Below are 16,504 nucleotides of genomic sequence, written 5' to 3' on the forward strand. Positions count from 1 at the left end.
ACGGCGGGAGCGCTGCTGCACTCCCAGCGCCGCACTCTCCCGAGTGCACCACAGGCTCGGCCCAATAAGTGAGTTTTAATAAAATTAAAATGTCTGCAAAATATATAGTTTAGGCAATCACTAATGTGAGGTTTTATTTCTTATTTGTTCTTTCATTTTTAAAATAAGTAATTAATTAACAATTTAAAAGAATAAATTTCAATTATAAAATGTTATTTATAAGCCTTGCCCGGCTTCTGATCTTTGATCCTCATGTTGTATTTTTACTTCTCACTTGGGTTCACACAGCTACACTGACTGTCGGGTAACTCTCTCAGGACATTTGTGCTTTAAGTCTAACTCTGGGCAAGCTCTGCAGACTACAATATATGGCTGGTGTGAAGAGAAACCCGACACCAGCTGACCTCGCAGCATCCTGAGCTCCAGGGAGCATCTTGGTTGTGCTCAAATGGGCCTCCCGCTGAGCCCTGCAAGAGTATACATGAGAGTAAACACCTAGGAGCAGGCTCAATGCACAGACCTTGTATGTTACTGTTTTTCTTAACGTTTCATTCATTCTCTTAAGGATTCAGCCTGTCTGTGACTATGAACCTAAATGTAAGAGGGAGAGGTTTCTCGGGCATCTAAAAAGTCATAATATTTTCTGGAAACTCAGTCTTTAGCACAAAAACATCCCACGTTACTTCTGCCACTTCGATTCTGTGTTTTGCAGATGAGTAGCTATTGCTTCGTGTCTGTGTAGAGCATGGCAAAAAGAGTGGAAACTCAGAAAAAGTTCAAAGGGCCATCTCTGTGACTTTCAAAATCTCTTTCTCCTGTGGTGTCCTTAAAGGTCTCTCCTTTTCACCCCCAAAACACTTTCTCTGCAGCCAATGCTGTCCATGCCAATGGTTTTAAGTAGCATCTGTAATCCGAATGGGTATAATCCAGAATCCAGCCCCAACTTCATACCTGAGTTTTTCTTTCATCTAAATATCCCACAGGTACTTTAAGTTCACTGTATCCAAAGCTAACTCATTATATTTCCACCAAAACAAAATATTTCAAAAATAATTTTTTTTAAAAAAAATTAATAATAAATTTAAAAACCCTGGTTCTCCTGGTATGAGGTCTGGCTAATGGCATAAGTTCACTGTATCCAAAGCTAACTCATTATATTTCCACCAAAACAAAATATTTCAAAAATAATTTTTTTTTAAAAAAATTAATAATAAATTTAAAAACCCTGGTTCTCCTGGTATGAGGTCTGGCTAATGGCATTACATTCTCCAGTTTAAACTAGGAATTTCCAGGTCAAACTTGATCCCATATTCTGAGTCTACGCAAATTCTATCAGTCACTGGGTCAGTGCTTGAAGCCTACTCCCAGCTTCCGAATCTTCTCCCGAGCCATGGCGATACCAGCACTGGGTTCTGTGGAGTGACACCCAGACTGGATCATTTGTGTCAATATCTTAATCCTCTATACCACAAAATTATTTTCAGTAGTCATGAATATAAAGATAATTATATTGTTATAACATGTATAATGCACGATCCAATACACAATTTTGTATTATATATATTTATATAATACAAGATATAGTATATAATACAAGATATAATAGTGCTCAAAAAAGGAACACGGTGAAAGATATCTTCTATTAAACTAAATATGAACAATTTTATAATATAATATACAAAAAATTATTTTTAAAAATAATTTTTAAAACAAACTAGTTTTTATATCTACCTAAATGGCTGAATTTTGATCCCTTCATTACAATATTATATATTAATATTTATGTAAATGATAGTTCAATAGCTAATAAGTGAGTTTTAATAAAATTAAAATGTCCACAAAATATATAGTTTAGGCAATTACTAATGTGAGATTTTATTTTCCTTATCTGTTCTTTTGTTTTTAAAACAAGTAATTAACAATTAAAAAGAATAAATTTCAATTAAAAATGTTATTTATATTCAGAAAAATACTTCATGTGTAAAATAACATCTACTTGTGAAACAAAAATATTACATTTCACAGTCTGCAACGTTTTAAATTTTAAACAATTGAGTCATATCGAATGGTGAAATTAAATTTACTCAAATTCTTCTTCATTTTTACAATCACTGTGCTAAAATCCTTTATTTCTGATTTGCATAAAACTATGTCTCACCACAGGTCTTGGGGACTCAACCACACGCAAAGCAAGACTGTGATTCTGAACACTTAAGAACTTACTCTTAAAACCAATATGTGCAGCTGTGGTTATTGGGCCAAAGGCCAGGAGTTCTTGGCCAAGAGTTCTGCAAATCAGCTTCCACATAGAGCACTTATTAAAATAAACGGCTCAGGAAGAGTGCCAGAAAGGAGAGAGAGCTAGCTGCACAGAAAGAAATCAGGAGATCTTGCATTTGCATCTTGACTGCACATTTTTGCAACATACTCCCTAACCCAAACAGTTTACCCAAGCATTTCTTCTTAAAGAATAGTTTCCTCCCGAAAGGAATTTTGATGCATTACATTTTCTGGTATATTACTATTATGGATATAATATCCACTTTACAGGCAACAAGATGTTTTGTTAATAAATAAATACAGACAAAAATAGATGTTTGCTTTTAAAAAGCAATTTCTGCTTCCTGTTATTTCTTCTAAAACTTCCAAGTTCAACTATATTATACATTTTGCCTACAGGATGCTGTTACTTTGGTAGAGCAGAATGTTCTCAGTCAGTCTCGTCCACCCTGGAGGTGCAAGACTGTGTACCCCAACTCCCAACATTTCTAAAGCAGTCACTGTTGTGTCCAGGACTCTACTAAGGGATTTGCAGGTACTAACTCATCTAAGTCTCACATCTCTAAGCTAAGTGCTGTAATTAAACATCATTTCAAAGAGGAGAAAACCAAGAATCATAGAGATTAAATGACCTACTCAGGGTGACACCTAGAAACAACAAAACTGAAATTAGAGTCCAGGCCATCTGGCTCCAGAGCCTGAGCTCTTGACCATCATAATACACTCGACTTTCTGCTCCAGGTACACCAGCTACTTATATCCTTGTATCAATGTCTTCTAGGCACCATTTTTATATCCTGTTATTTTTGTAGAAGCACTAAATAATAATAATGTATAAAATTACTTTTTGGAAAAAATTAGAATTTTTATTTTTAGTCATTTTTATAAAAACTATAAAATATTAACATTAATAGTTACATCATAACGAGATATTAATAGTTACTTCACAATAGTTTAAACATAAAAGATAAAATGTCATCAGACATACATCTCTTAATGGTGTTCTTTATTCTTTATCCATGGACAAATATAACCTGTTAAAATTAAACTGGGTTAGGTATCGCCTATTTGTTATTTTGGAAGAATTAAGCACTGACAAAACTTACTGACATATAAACGGAAATGTAAAGAATTTTGGTTATAACAAAGCCACTCGATTATTCATGTACTCTTCCTAAAACGTGTTACAAAAATAACATAGTGAAGCATAGACAAATATAATTTTTAAATGCTTTATTGAGAAATGATTCACAAACCATAAAATTAACTCATTTAAAAATTTTTTAATTTATTTTTAATTGACATATCAATTATTCATATTTATGGGGTACAAAGTTATATTTCAATGCATATATACAAATCAGGGCAATCAGCATATTCATCATCACAAAAATTTATCATTTTTTTTGTGATGAGAGCATTTGAGCTCCTTTCATCTAGCCATTTGAGAACATACAATAAATTATTGTTAATTATAGATGCCTAGTACTGTTACAGACCACTAGAATCTATTTTTTTCTATCTAGCAGTAATTTTCTATCTGTTTCAAAGTTCCTCCTTGATGTAGCATTATCAGTACTTCGTTTTTATAGAATAGATACACCACATTTTGTCTATCCTGTTTATGAGCAGATGGACATTTGGGTTGTTTGTACTCTTGTGCTATTATGAAAAGTGCTGCTATGAAAATCATGTACAACTTTTTGTGTGAACATATGTTTTATGTTTTCCTGAGTGTATACCTAAGAGTGAAATTGCTGACTCATATGGTAATATAATGTTTAAATTTTGAGGAATTTCCAAACAGTTTTCCAAAGTAGCTACACAATGTCTTATCACCACAGCATATGAGGGTTCCACTTTCTCCTTGCCAACACTTGTTATAGTCTGTCCTTTTTTTATTATGGCCATTCTGGTGAGTGTGAAGTGGTATCTCATTGTAGTTTAGATTTACATTTCTTTGACAATTGGTGATATTGAGAATCTTCTCATGTGCTTACTGGCCATTTGTTATTTTCTTTGGAGAAATGTCTATTGTGATACTTTGCCCATTTTAAAAATTGGGTTATTGTTTTTCTTACTACTGAGTTGGAAATATTCTTGATATAGTATACATACAAATCTCGTATCTGATATGTAATCTGCAGATATTTTCTCCCCTTCAGTGGGTTACCTTTTCACTTTCTTGATAGTGCCCTTTGAAGCAGAAAAGTTTTAAATTTGTCTATTACTGTTGCATCTATCTATTTTTTCTGTTGACACTAGTGCTTTTGCTGTAGTATCTATGAAACCTTTCCCTAAACAAAGGTCACAAAAATAAACTCCCATCTTTCTTCTAAGAGTTTTGCAGTTTCAGTGCTAACATTAAGGACTGTGATCCATTTTTATTTTTGTATATGGAGTGAGGAAAGGGTCAAACTTCATTATTTTGATGTGAATATTCGTTTGTTGAAAAGATTGTTCTTTCCCCTTTAATTCATCCTGGCACCCTTACTGAAAATTATGGACTTACAATTCTATTCCGTAGATCTATATATCTATCTATCCTTATGCTGATACCACACTGTCTTGATTACTGTAGCTTTGTATTAAGTTGTGAAATTGGGAAGTCTGAGTCCTTCAACTTTATTCTTTTTCAAGATTGTTTTGGCTATTCTGGGTCATTTGGCATTTCTATATGAAATTTTAGTACCAACTTGTCATTTCTACAAAACAGGAAGCTGAGACTTTGATAGGGATTGCCTTAAATATGATCATTTTGAGGAGTATTGCCATCTTACCAATACTGTTTTCTAATCCATGAACATGGGATGTCTTTTCATTTATTTAGATCATCTTTAATTTTTTTCAGTCAAGTTTTGTTGTTCACAATATACAAGTCTTGCACTTCTTTTGTTAAATTTATTGCTAAGTATTTTATTGTTTCTGATGCTATTGGCAATTGAATTGTTTTTTAATTTCATTTTTTATTTTTCATTACTAGTGTATAGAAATACAAGTGTGTTTTGTGTAATGATCTTGTATCATGCAACCTTGTTGAACTCATTTATTAGCTCTAAAACTTCTTACTTGGATTTCTTTAGATTTCGTATTACAACATCATGTTATGGACAAGTAGAGATAGTTTTACTTATTCCTTTCCAATCTAGGTGCCTTTTACCTCTTTTTCTTCCTTAATTGCCCTGGCTACAACTCGCAGTAAAATGTTGAATGGAAGTGGGGATAGAGATATCCTTGTCTTACTCCAGTCTTAGGGTGAAATCTTTGGGTGTTTGTCTAGTATGATAGCTGTGAGGTTCCCATAGCCTTTATCAGATTGAGGACTTTTTTTTCTATTCCTAGTTCACTGAGTGTTTCTTATTGTGAAAGAGTGCTGGATTTTGTCAAATGCATTCTCTACATCTATTGAGATAATCATGCAGTTTCTGTTCTTTATTCTACTAATATGGTATATTTTATTGATTTATTTTCATGTTTTAAACAACCTTGCATTCCTGGGATAAATCCCATTTGATCATGGTATATAATCCTTTCTATGTCTTGCTGGATTCAATTTGCTTATACTTTTGATGATTTTTTATCTGTATTCATAGGATATATTGGTCTATACTGTTTCTTTCTTGTAATGTCTTTGGTCTGGATATCAGAATAATACTGACTTTAGAATGAATGGAGAAGTGCTCCCCCTTTTGTTTTTTGGAAGAGTTTGTGAAGTATTGGTGTTTATTCTTTAAAGGTTTGGTAGAATTCACCAGTGTAGCTATCAAAACCTGCACTTTTATTGTGGGAAGATCCTTTATCACTAGTTCAATCTTTTTACTTGTTATAGATCTATTGCAATTTTCTATTTCTTCTTAAGTTAGTTTGGTTAGTTTGTCAAAAAATTTTTTTCATTTTGTCTAGGTTAGCCAAATTGTTGATATACAATTATCATAGCATTTCCATATATTCCTTTTTATTTCTGTAAGGTCTATAGTGACAACCTCTATTTCATCCTTGGTTTTAGTAATTTGAGTCCTCTTTTTTTTTTAGCTTGGTCAAGCTAGCTAAAGGTTTGTCAATTTTATTGGCATTTTTGAAAGAATCAATTATGGTTTTTAGATTTTATCTATTGTTTTTCTATTCTCTATTACACTTATTTCTATTCTAATCTTGATTATTTTCTCACTTCTGCTTATTTTGGGTTTAATTTACTCCCCTAAACACATACACATGTGTGCGCGTGTGTGCGCGCGCACGCACACACACACACACACACACACACACATCCTATTGGTTCTGCTTCTCTGGAAAATCCTGACGCGCGCGCACGCATGCACACACACACACACACACACACACACATCCTATTGGTTCTGCTTCTCTGGAAAATCCTGACTTATACACCAACTTAATAACAACAGTATATAGAAATTTTGCTCCAATATAGCTTTGTTAACTCCCCCTTGTTATATATCTTTATACGTTGTAAGCCTCATCAAAGCAGTGTTATACTTATCATTTTAAGCAGTTGTCTTTTAAGTCACAAGAGAAAAAGAAAAGAGTAACAAAATGAATTTTACTGTCTTTTATGTTTACCTACGTAATTACTTTAGTGGGGCTCTCTATTCCTGTGATGCAAGTTACTATCTAGTGTCCTTTCATTTTACCCTGAAGAACTCCTTTTATTATTTCTTGCAGGGCATGTCAACTGTCAATGAATTCTCTCAGCTTTTGTTGATCTGAGAATGCTTTATATTTGCCCATACTTTTAAAGAACAGTTTTGCTGATATAAAATGCTTGGTTACCACTGCTATTTTCAGCACTTGGAGTGTGTCACACCATTGCCTTCTGGCCTCATAGTTTCTAATCAGAAGTCTGCTTTTAATATTACTAAGGATCCTGTGTACGAGATTTTTCTGTTGTTATTTTCAAGATTCTCACTTTGTCTTTGGTACTTGACAGTTTGTGCTTTGTCTAGATGGGGATCTCACTGAGTTCTGAAATGTGCAGATTAATGTTTTGTGTTTCAGTTTGGGGCATTCTCAGCCATTATTCCTTTAAATACTCTTTCTACCCCTTTCTCTCTCTTCTTCCTTTTGGGACTCTCATGTGTACATTAGTATGTTTGATGGTGTTCCATAGGTCTCGGAGGATTAGTTCATTTTTCTTCACTTTTTTTCTTTCTGTTTCTTGAATTAGTGATTATTTCTTTTACTAGTTCAAATCTGCTATTGAGCTCATCTAGTGAATTTTTAATTTCAGTTACTGTACTTTTTCAGCTCCAGAAATTCTAAAATAAATTCTTTTAGAACTGGTTTGTTTTTGGTTATAATTTCTTTTTTTTTTTCCTTTTTGTCTTTTCTTTTTTTTTTTTTTTTAAAAAAAAGATGACCGGTAAGGGGATCTCAACCCTTGGCTTGGTGTTGTCAGCACCATGCTCAGCCAGTGAGCAAAACGGCCATCCCTACATAGGATCCAAACCCGTGGCCTTGGTGTTATCAGCACCACACTCTACCGAGTGAGCCACGGGCCGGCCTTCCTTTTTGTCTTTTTTACTGACCGGTAACGGGATCGCAACCCTCGGTGTCACGCCCTTACCGGGGACCGGCAATGGGATCGCAACCCTCGGTGTTGCGCCCGCACCGCGCTCAGCCAGTGAGCGGGAACCGGTCTCCACATGGGATCCGAACCCTCGGCGGGAGCGCCGCCACACTCCCAAGCGACGCACTCTCCAGTGCGCCACCGGGCCGGCCCTTGGTTATAATTTCTATCTCTGTATTGATCTATTTGGTGAGATTTTGTTTTCATATTTTTCTTCAGTTCTTTAGATCTTGTTTCCTTTAGTTCATTGAACATATTTAATATAGCTCATTTAAAATCTTTGTCTAATATGTCCAGTGTCTATGCCAAGTCCTAGATGCCAAATTTTCATTTGTACCTATTTCTTTTCAGTTAAAGTGACCTTGTTTAACCTAATCTGCTACCAAAGTTTGAGAAAATCAGAATATTAGCAAAGAGATAAGATAGTTCCCTCACTCATCTTCATGAAGAGGAAATCTTTTCTGTATGATAGACGCTTCATCATTATTTAGATGGTTTTAAATTTTTCAAAGGAAAAAATTAGCTGTGTGCATTTTTGCATTCACATCTAACTCTTCTGTTCTGATGATCAAAGACGTGCCTCATGCCACCTACCCTCCCTTCCTCTAACCCAATCAGGGACAGCTACATTTCAGGACTCAGTGAAAGATGAAAATGTGGAACCCCTTGTTTGAAACACAGGGAAAAAGCAAAGTGAAAGATACTACCATATAAATGTTTTTCTTTTAAAAATATTTTGTTACAAACTATAATAGGAGTAATAGTAATACATGAGTAACAACAACTATGTTACAACATGTAATATCATAAATTGAAAAAATACTTTGGTGTTATAATTTCATAATGCAATAAATAATGATACTTTATTATATGTATCTCTATATAAATATTCTGATTAATCATAAGATTTCTTTTTGCTCACTTTTCTGAAGATTCATTTATTAGACCATTAAAACATTTTTTTAGCAACTTCATATTTAATTGATATAATTGAAGGTAATATCAGTCACTTGACAAATAATTGCAAATAAGGTCACAAATAACTTTTGGTAATTTTTTAATTTTCAGAAGGATTTTTCTGTTGATGGGACTGTTACTGGAACTGTTAGTATTTTATAGATTCTAACAGTGTTAGGACAAATTTCAGAGAAATACTCTGAAATATATAAATTTTAGTACATCTACAGCTGATGATTCATGCAGAACAATTTTAAAAGATTTACCTCTTCTTACAAATCAGTTTTTATGTCTGAATATACTTTTAATTGTTCACTTATATAATTGCAATTCAATGTTTCCTCTTACATTTCACATAACTTGTGGAGGTTTTACAAGAAACTGAAAGTAGTTTCATGATTTGTATATAATTTAGAATGCCTGTTTATGAATTTTAATACAGTGTCTTCAATTACAAGGAACATTGAACTTTAAATTTTCTATTTGTTAATAATTGTTCTGTGAAAGTTTCTGTATGAAAATAATGTTCTTTTCTGTGGAATATGAGGGTCATTATATTTAATTTCTTTTTCCAAGCCTGTGGATATTTGCTTTGCAATGCTGCACTGGTTTTCAAAACTAAACTCTTCAAAGAATTCTAACTCCTGGACATCATTTATTGCACTGTGTGTACACTTTTATTTTGTAATAATTTACTGACAAAGTTCACTGCCTGAGTGGTGGCAGTTCCTGTTGCAGTGCTCAGGCTAGAGAGTTAATATCTGTTCACATTCTTTGGGGATGGACTCCAGACACTGATGGGCGAGCTGGCCTTCCACTATGAGTTCCAGGGCTGCCCCTCATGTAACTCCTCCTTTCTCCCTGGGCTAGCTTCTGCTACGCTATAGCTGCCACCATGGCCACTAATTTGGGCTCAGGTTCTGGTGCAGGCAGACCCTTAAGGGTTCTCTGCAGCCTCAGACTTCCCCATGTGTGTGCATGTGCCTGGCCTGCAGTCCAGCTGCTCAGCATGCCTGGTGCCTACTGCTGCCCAGTTCATCTCCTGCACATATTTTATTATTCCATCAGACTTCACTACCAAAACACAAATTCAAAGACATAATTATTAAGGATTTCAAGATGGTGACAGCAGAGCATTAAGTCAAGCCTTCTGAGAGCAGGAGGCACAGGTAACGTGCCCTTGAAACTAGTCCTGAACCCAGTGGTTCTCAACCTGGGTTGATTTTGCCATTCAGGTGGGCTACCTTGGCTGCTCTTGCATGGGATTTCATTTAAGCCCCTGAAAGATGAGTGTTAAGATAAATTAGCACCAAAAGTAGACCCTAACACAGGTCTGGCACTTCTAAGCCATCTCCTGTCCTCTGTGCAGTGATTTTAAAACAGGACGTCCTGGAAGACTCCAGTACAGGACAGCCCTCACACCTGCTTTCAGCTGTAGTTCCCTCTCAGGAGAACTAGCCAGCTTGAATCCCGGAAGAAGGATTGTTGACAGCAACTGACTTGGAAATTGCCCAGGTGGGGCTTTATTGCTCAAAGAACAGTCCAAGATGGTCCCAGTTTGGGGTGTATGGTGCTGCACTCCACAAAGTCACTCAAGGATCCAAGTTGCTCACAGCTCCAACATCCTAAACTGTTGGCTTAAAACTCATTGTAGGTGTTGACATCCAGTGACAGATGGAGGCTCATGCCTAGCCCAAGGCTTGGAAGCAACACAGGTCACTCCTCATGCAAATTCCATTGGCTAGAATTCAGGGATACAGCCATACCTAACATCATGGGGGCTGGGAAATGTAGTCTAATTCTGTGCCAGGACGAAGAGGAAATGGCTTTGGTGATCAGCTGCCAGCCTCTGCCACAAGAAATTTGCAAAAATGGGAGATTTGGAGGAAAATGTGTACAATGTGTCTCCAACCCTTCCAAGACAGGTATGGCTGTGGGAACATCTGGTCTGTTGGGACAGCTTTCTAGCTGTGATTCCTTATATTCATTGATAGTATTTGGTTTACATTACAGCACATGTGCTGAGAAGTGTATGGAGCTTCCAGTATCAAATAAGTTCCCAGAAGACTGATGCTTCTCATTATAAATAATTAAGTTGGCCTTCTGTGAAACTCAGTCTCGAGTGTATTTTGTGTGAATCAGTGGCTCACAGTTAAGCTGATCATTAATGTTCTGTATGTGTAGATCATATATGTGAAATCTGAGGCCATTTTAACCCCTTACCTGCTTCACATTACACAGGAAATTAAACATTATTAATGGTAAGCAAATTGAATGTGTGGCATTAAATATCATGTATGATCATATATGTCAAGTTCTGTATATGCAGATTATACATGTCAAGTACTGAGGTCATTCTAACCCCCTACCTGCATCACATTAAACAGAAAATTAAGCATCATTAATGGTAAGCAAATTGAGTGTGTAGCATTAAATATTCAATTATAGAAGGTTCATTTAAAATAATCTCTGTAATTTATAATCTCATACCAAAACACACGCTGTAATAAGTTTGGTGAATTATCATCTGATTCTTGACCGCAAGTAGGAGAGCTATGACTATAGGGCAAGACTCTTTTCCTACTTCAGCTTGTCAATATTACAAGAGAAACGTGCTAGAGGAGCTGTTGAAAGAAGGCGTTCGCTGACCAGCAAAGTCATACAGGCAGAGTGTATGGAACAGTCCTGGTTAACATAAGTCTGCTGCTGCGACATCATCATTAAAAACACCCCTTTCGGGCCGGCCTGGTGGCGCACTGGAGAGTGCGCCGCTTGGGAGTGTGGCGGTGCTCCCGCCGAGGGTTCGGATCCCATGTGGACACCGGTTCCCGCTCACTGGCTGAGCGCCATTGGCTGGTTAGTGTGTTCATAACTGTGGATGAGAATAATCAAGATGACAGGTGTTAGTTGAGGAAGCTGCTGGACTTTACCAGGCATGTTCAATACCCGGGACACACAGAAAGCATGTCCTTGTCCTACTAAGAGTTTTCCTTTGCAACCAGGAGAATGGTTTTTGTTTCCTTTCCAAAAAGATATTTTGGGTAAGCATCAGCTAAAGGTAAAGAACAGGGATGTGTGATTCAAGCTAACCCTCTGTTCTTTGCTAATATCGACTCCCAAGTCCCTTCACCCACTGGCGAGGCCTGTCAGGGCCGATGTCAGGGCAGACATCCCCTGAGCCTGAGGCTCAGCCATGAACAGCCTTCTCTGGTCCTTCTTGCTTGCAACATGGAAGCTGCAGAGATCCTAAATATTCACCCCCATCCTGCCCGCCAGCCCCCCGCCCTGTTCCCAGGGGATAATAGACACGATGGCCACAAGAGGGTTAGAATCAGCTTTATTAATGGGTTGGGGAACACAGCTGCGATCTGAGGCCTGAGTGAGGTGTCTTTCTTCCTCTCTGAAGTGACGACAGCCAAGCACGCTGGGTGGGGCTTGCCAAACGTGCCCACCCAGTCACACACCGAGGCTGGAACATGGAGAGCTGAGTCCCGGCTGGGCCCACCCCGGGCAGGTCCTGCTGGGTCTGTTTACTGCATGGAGACTGGAAGCCCAAAAGCAGGTTCAAGAGAAAGAGAGAGAGAGAGAGAAGCAGGAGCACAAGTGAGCAGGGACCTCAGCACATTGTCTCCGCCCAGTAGAGAAGGGCGCCCCAAGAGCCTCGAGCCCCATCAACCCCAGAGGCAGAAGCCTCTCCCCAGGCTGGGAATGTTGCTGGGAGACCCTTCCTCTACCTGAGAAGGAAATGGAGGAGTGAAGGAAAAGAGTTTCCCCCAGGAGGCGAGGTTAGGCTAGGAGCTCGATGAACTGCTCAGTGAATACGTGGCCCAGGGCCATTTTGTGTGAGCCTTTCAGGTGGGCAGTCACTAAGCCCAACAAAGGCAGGGTGGGCAGTCACTAAGCCCAACAGAGGCACCGGCTGGCGCTGCAGAGCCAGGGCAACAGATCCATAAGTCGCCTCACATCACCAGCCACTGGATTCCTTTTCTTGCCTGCACTCTGGAGCCTGTACTTCCAAGGACCTCTCAGTAAGGACTTGGCAGGCTTAAGAAATGCCACAGCTGGGGTCTGACACCCCTTGACAGCTACAGTTTTCCTACTGTAAAGAGAACCCCCCTTTTGTTCACTCAAAGCAATTCCTTCTGATTTAACCGTTAGGTACAGAGTTGTTAGCTGTGTGCCAAACCTAAGCAGAAGACCTATCCAAGCTACGTTGTGCAGAGGGTAGGATAGAAGCAGAATCATGAGATTCTTCCAGGGCACATGAAGAGACAGAAGGAGTTTAATGGCAAGTGCCACAGAGTTAAGAGTCGGATGCAGCTCTCTCTGGCACAGGAAGGCATCCTTTTCTGGCCAGTGGGACGACATATCAATTTCCAGCAGTCTGAAATCCTTCCTCCTACCTAACTGTCAGGCAGAATACCCGCTTCTATTTTTCTATGCTTTTCCATTTATCTAGTTATCTTAATATGATATCATTAATTAACAAGTACCAATAAGTAGACCATAGCTTTTTTTTAATACTTGAGCACATTCCCAGTGCTAATATTTCTGCTTTGAGCCTGGGTGGCTACTGCAGAGAGTTAATCTCATCCATTACCTAGCATTTTTTTCATACCATCCCATTAAAGGCTGACATTTCATGGTCCTAGAGGGCATCCTTCTGTAGCTTCCAACCAGCTGACTATACAACTTTCCTTTAAATAAAACTGAATGATTGCAAAAATATTTTACCCCAGAGTATTTTTATTAGGGATTCCTGCCACCATATTAACATATAAAACAATCTGGATGTTGACACAGAAATGCAAATTTCACTATACAAAGATAAGGCTCCAATCACAATAACATGGTCCCCATATCACTAGTATTTTAATGAAATCAACTCAATGTGAATTCTACCCAGAGTTGTGTTTATAAATATTAGACAAACCACAAAATATATCTAAACACGTAACATTTTACATATGTTCCAAGCACAGACAGAAATACATGCTTTACCTACATTGTTTTCATGATCCAACTTGCACTAGCACTAAAGACAAGATTGTGTGGGTACATGTATTTGCCATATGTGTGTGTGTGTGTGTGTGTGTGTATAATCCACAAATGTACACAGTGGTTGTCAATAACCCACAAATGTACACAGTGGTTCTCATGGAAAATTTTAAACTCTGAGGTTGTGGGTTTTACCCACCATGAATATGAGAGGCAAAAAGAACAGTAACATGTCACAAAGTCCTCAGCTCGGGCAAAATAAGCACAACTATGTATGAAGGCCACATCGGATGTGTCTGTACAAATACGCACATACATGAACACACGTGTATCAACAATATGGGATATACGTATACTCACACACCTGCTTTGCGCTCTGTATCTCCCTATGTTACATCCCCGCCATGGTTTCCTCATTTGATTCGGGCAACTGGTGACTATCTTCTGACAAGACTTAAACAGATGTTTCCCAAAGGCTCTGCTCTATGCCTTTCAAATGGCATTTCAAGATCCCAGATTTGCTTTTGGTGTCTATTGCTTAAATTCAACAGACCTTATTCTGTCAACTCTTTAACTTAAAAACAGTTCTACTCAACAGTGAAGTTTCTGCCTAAGAGAAAAGAGATGTTAGCTGGAAGTGTTCAAATAATATATTTATGACTCCCTAACACAAACCTGCATGGTTGGATGACATGATATTTATCCTGTCATATTTTAAAAATATTTTACAATGGAAAATATGATACCTCCATAATTTAAAAAATATGAGTATTATTATTATTTTAAAAGGGTGAGGGCTAGATGACTTGTCATGATTAAAACTTCAACAAAAATGATAACGAAGCACGACTAGAAGGGGGTACTTTGTGTGGAGCATGCGGAGCACCCCCATGTCAGAAAATACAGCTTAGACGTCATGCCAACAGAGGGAAAAAATAAAACCTCCATTTCACAACTGGCCATTTGCAAACTTGCAAAATAAATTGTTGAGTGTTCCAATCATAGAAAATATGTTTCTACATTGTTATCAAATTTCAGGTATTAAACATTCTTCATTAAAAAGCAAAATAAATCACTGAAAGCACATGAGAAAAAAAAGCTCTGCAAACAACAGCAAATTACAGTTTGCTCAGCTGAAGGCTTCACGAACTGACTTCCAAAACTTAACTTCAAAATTAAATATCTAATAAAGCTCTCGGAGCTCCATCAACAAGTGGAACTGGAATGCCCAATGGAAGCCCCAATTATGAAGAGTTAAGATCTTAAGAAAACTGAAAATGAAAGGAGTGTAATGACCACCGCATAGGACGGTCACTGGCCTTTATCAAAAAGCCGTTCATATTCTCCCTCTCTCTCTCTCACACACACACGCACACACACACACACACACACACACTCACACACGCACACACTCTCACGCGCGCACACACACACGCAAGCACACACGCACGCACGCACACACACACACTTGTGAAGTTTCTTCCACAGAATCGCAATGAAATGCATAAGGGACCAGAAAATTTACCTTAAAGTTTCTCCACTGTTATTTAGATCTAGTTAAACACGTTCGTGTCAACTCAGACAGCGGGTGCCCTGTCCTTCACATCCTCCACCGCCTGTGTCGCCGTCACTTTCATTAAACAGACCCTGTGACTGTGTTCCCTTGCCTGGCAGCCTCGCCAGGACTCTTTCTGGCCACTTTCCATTTGTCCGGTTCCTGTTGCTCCCGCTCTTGGGTTAATGTACAACAACACGCAGGTAACTAGCACATCTTTTACCTTTTCTCCTTTAAAGTTTCACTTTCTTGTAAAAACATTCTGCTTCCCCAGCCAAAATATATGAACAGAATACAAATGAAAGTGACAAGTCATCTTGTCCAGATACTTTGAAAAACAGATCATCCTGTGTCCACTTGATGCTCTCGGCTTCTACATACTCCAGTTCCATCACCTGTTTCAGGAGCTTACCTGCTGCAGTGTCTTTCTACCCATTTTCTATCTCATATGCAGGTAATAAATTATGGAACTGTTCTGCCAAAAATATTTTAAAAAACAAACCAGTGCCAAAACATTAAAAAATTCCTAATACATCCTTCATGCAATAGTTTTGCAATCTGTACACTTAAATAACTCCAGGAGGATTCTTTTTTTACTAAAAATTTACCAAAATAGTTTGAACACATAAAAATATTTTTAAAAACAAAAACAAAAACCCAGCATAAATTTAGTTGTATAGGCATTGGTTAGAGGACATTGTGTTCACTAAGGATTATATTCAAAACCTTTCACTTGGGTTTTTACTAAAATTCTGACTCTGAACCTTATAGCTTGTAGTGGTGCCAACTAATAAAAACAGGAAAATCTAATTCAGTCCAATGTGTTATGCATCATGATATAATAGATAATGAGTATGTCTACACTATAATAAAAAATAAACATATTTTGGTTATTTACAGGCCATCTTCCTGACCTGTAACTAGAGTGACTGTAATTGGTTTAAACTTATTTAAGTGCAGTGAATTATGGAAAGCTAACTTAAGGGTCCAAATAATCAGTTATGAGTCCGGAACACCTGCCGACGGCCCCATGACCATTCAGAACCTGGCATTTACTGCGGGGGAAAAGGTCACGAGTATTGAATATAGCCCTTAGTCATATGAGGTATTAGCTTCATGCGCAGCCCAGC

This window comes from Galeopterus variegatus, unplaced genomic scaffold (assembly GCF_000696425.1).
Source record: "Galeopterus variegatus unplaced genomic scaffold, G_variegatus-3.0.2 Scaffold4822, whole genome shotgun sequence".
NCBI classification, from domain to species: domain Eukaryota; kingdom Metazoa; phylum Chordata; class Mammalia; order Dermoptera; family Cynocephalidae; genus Galeopterus; species Galeopterus variegatus.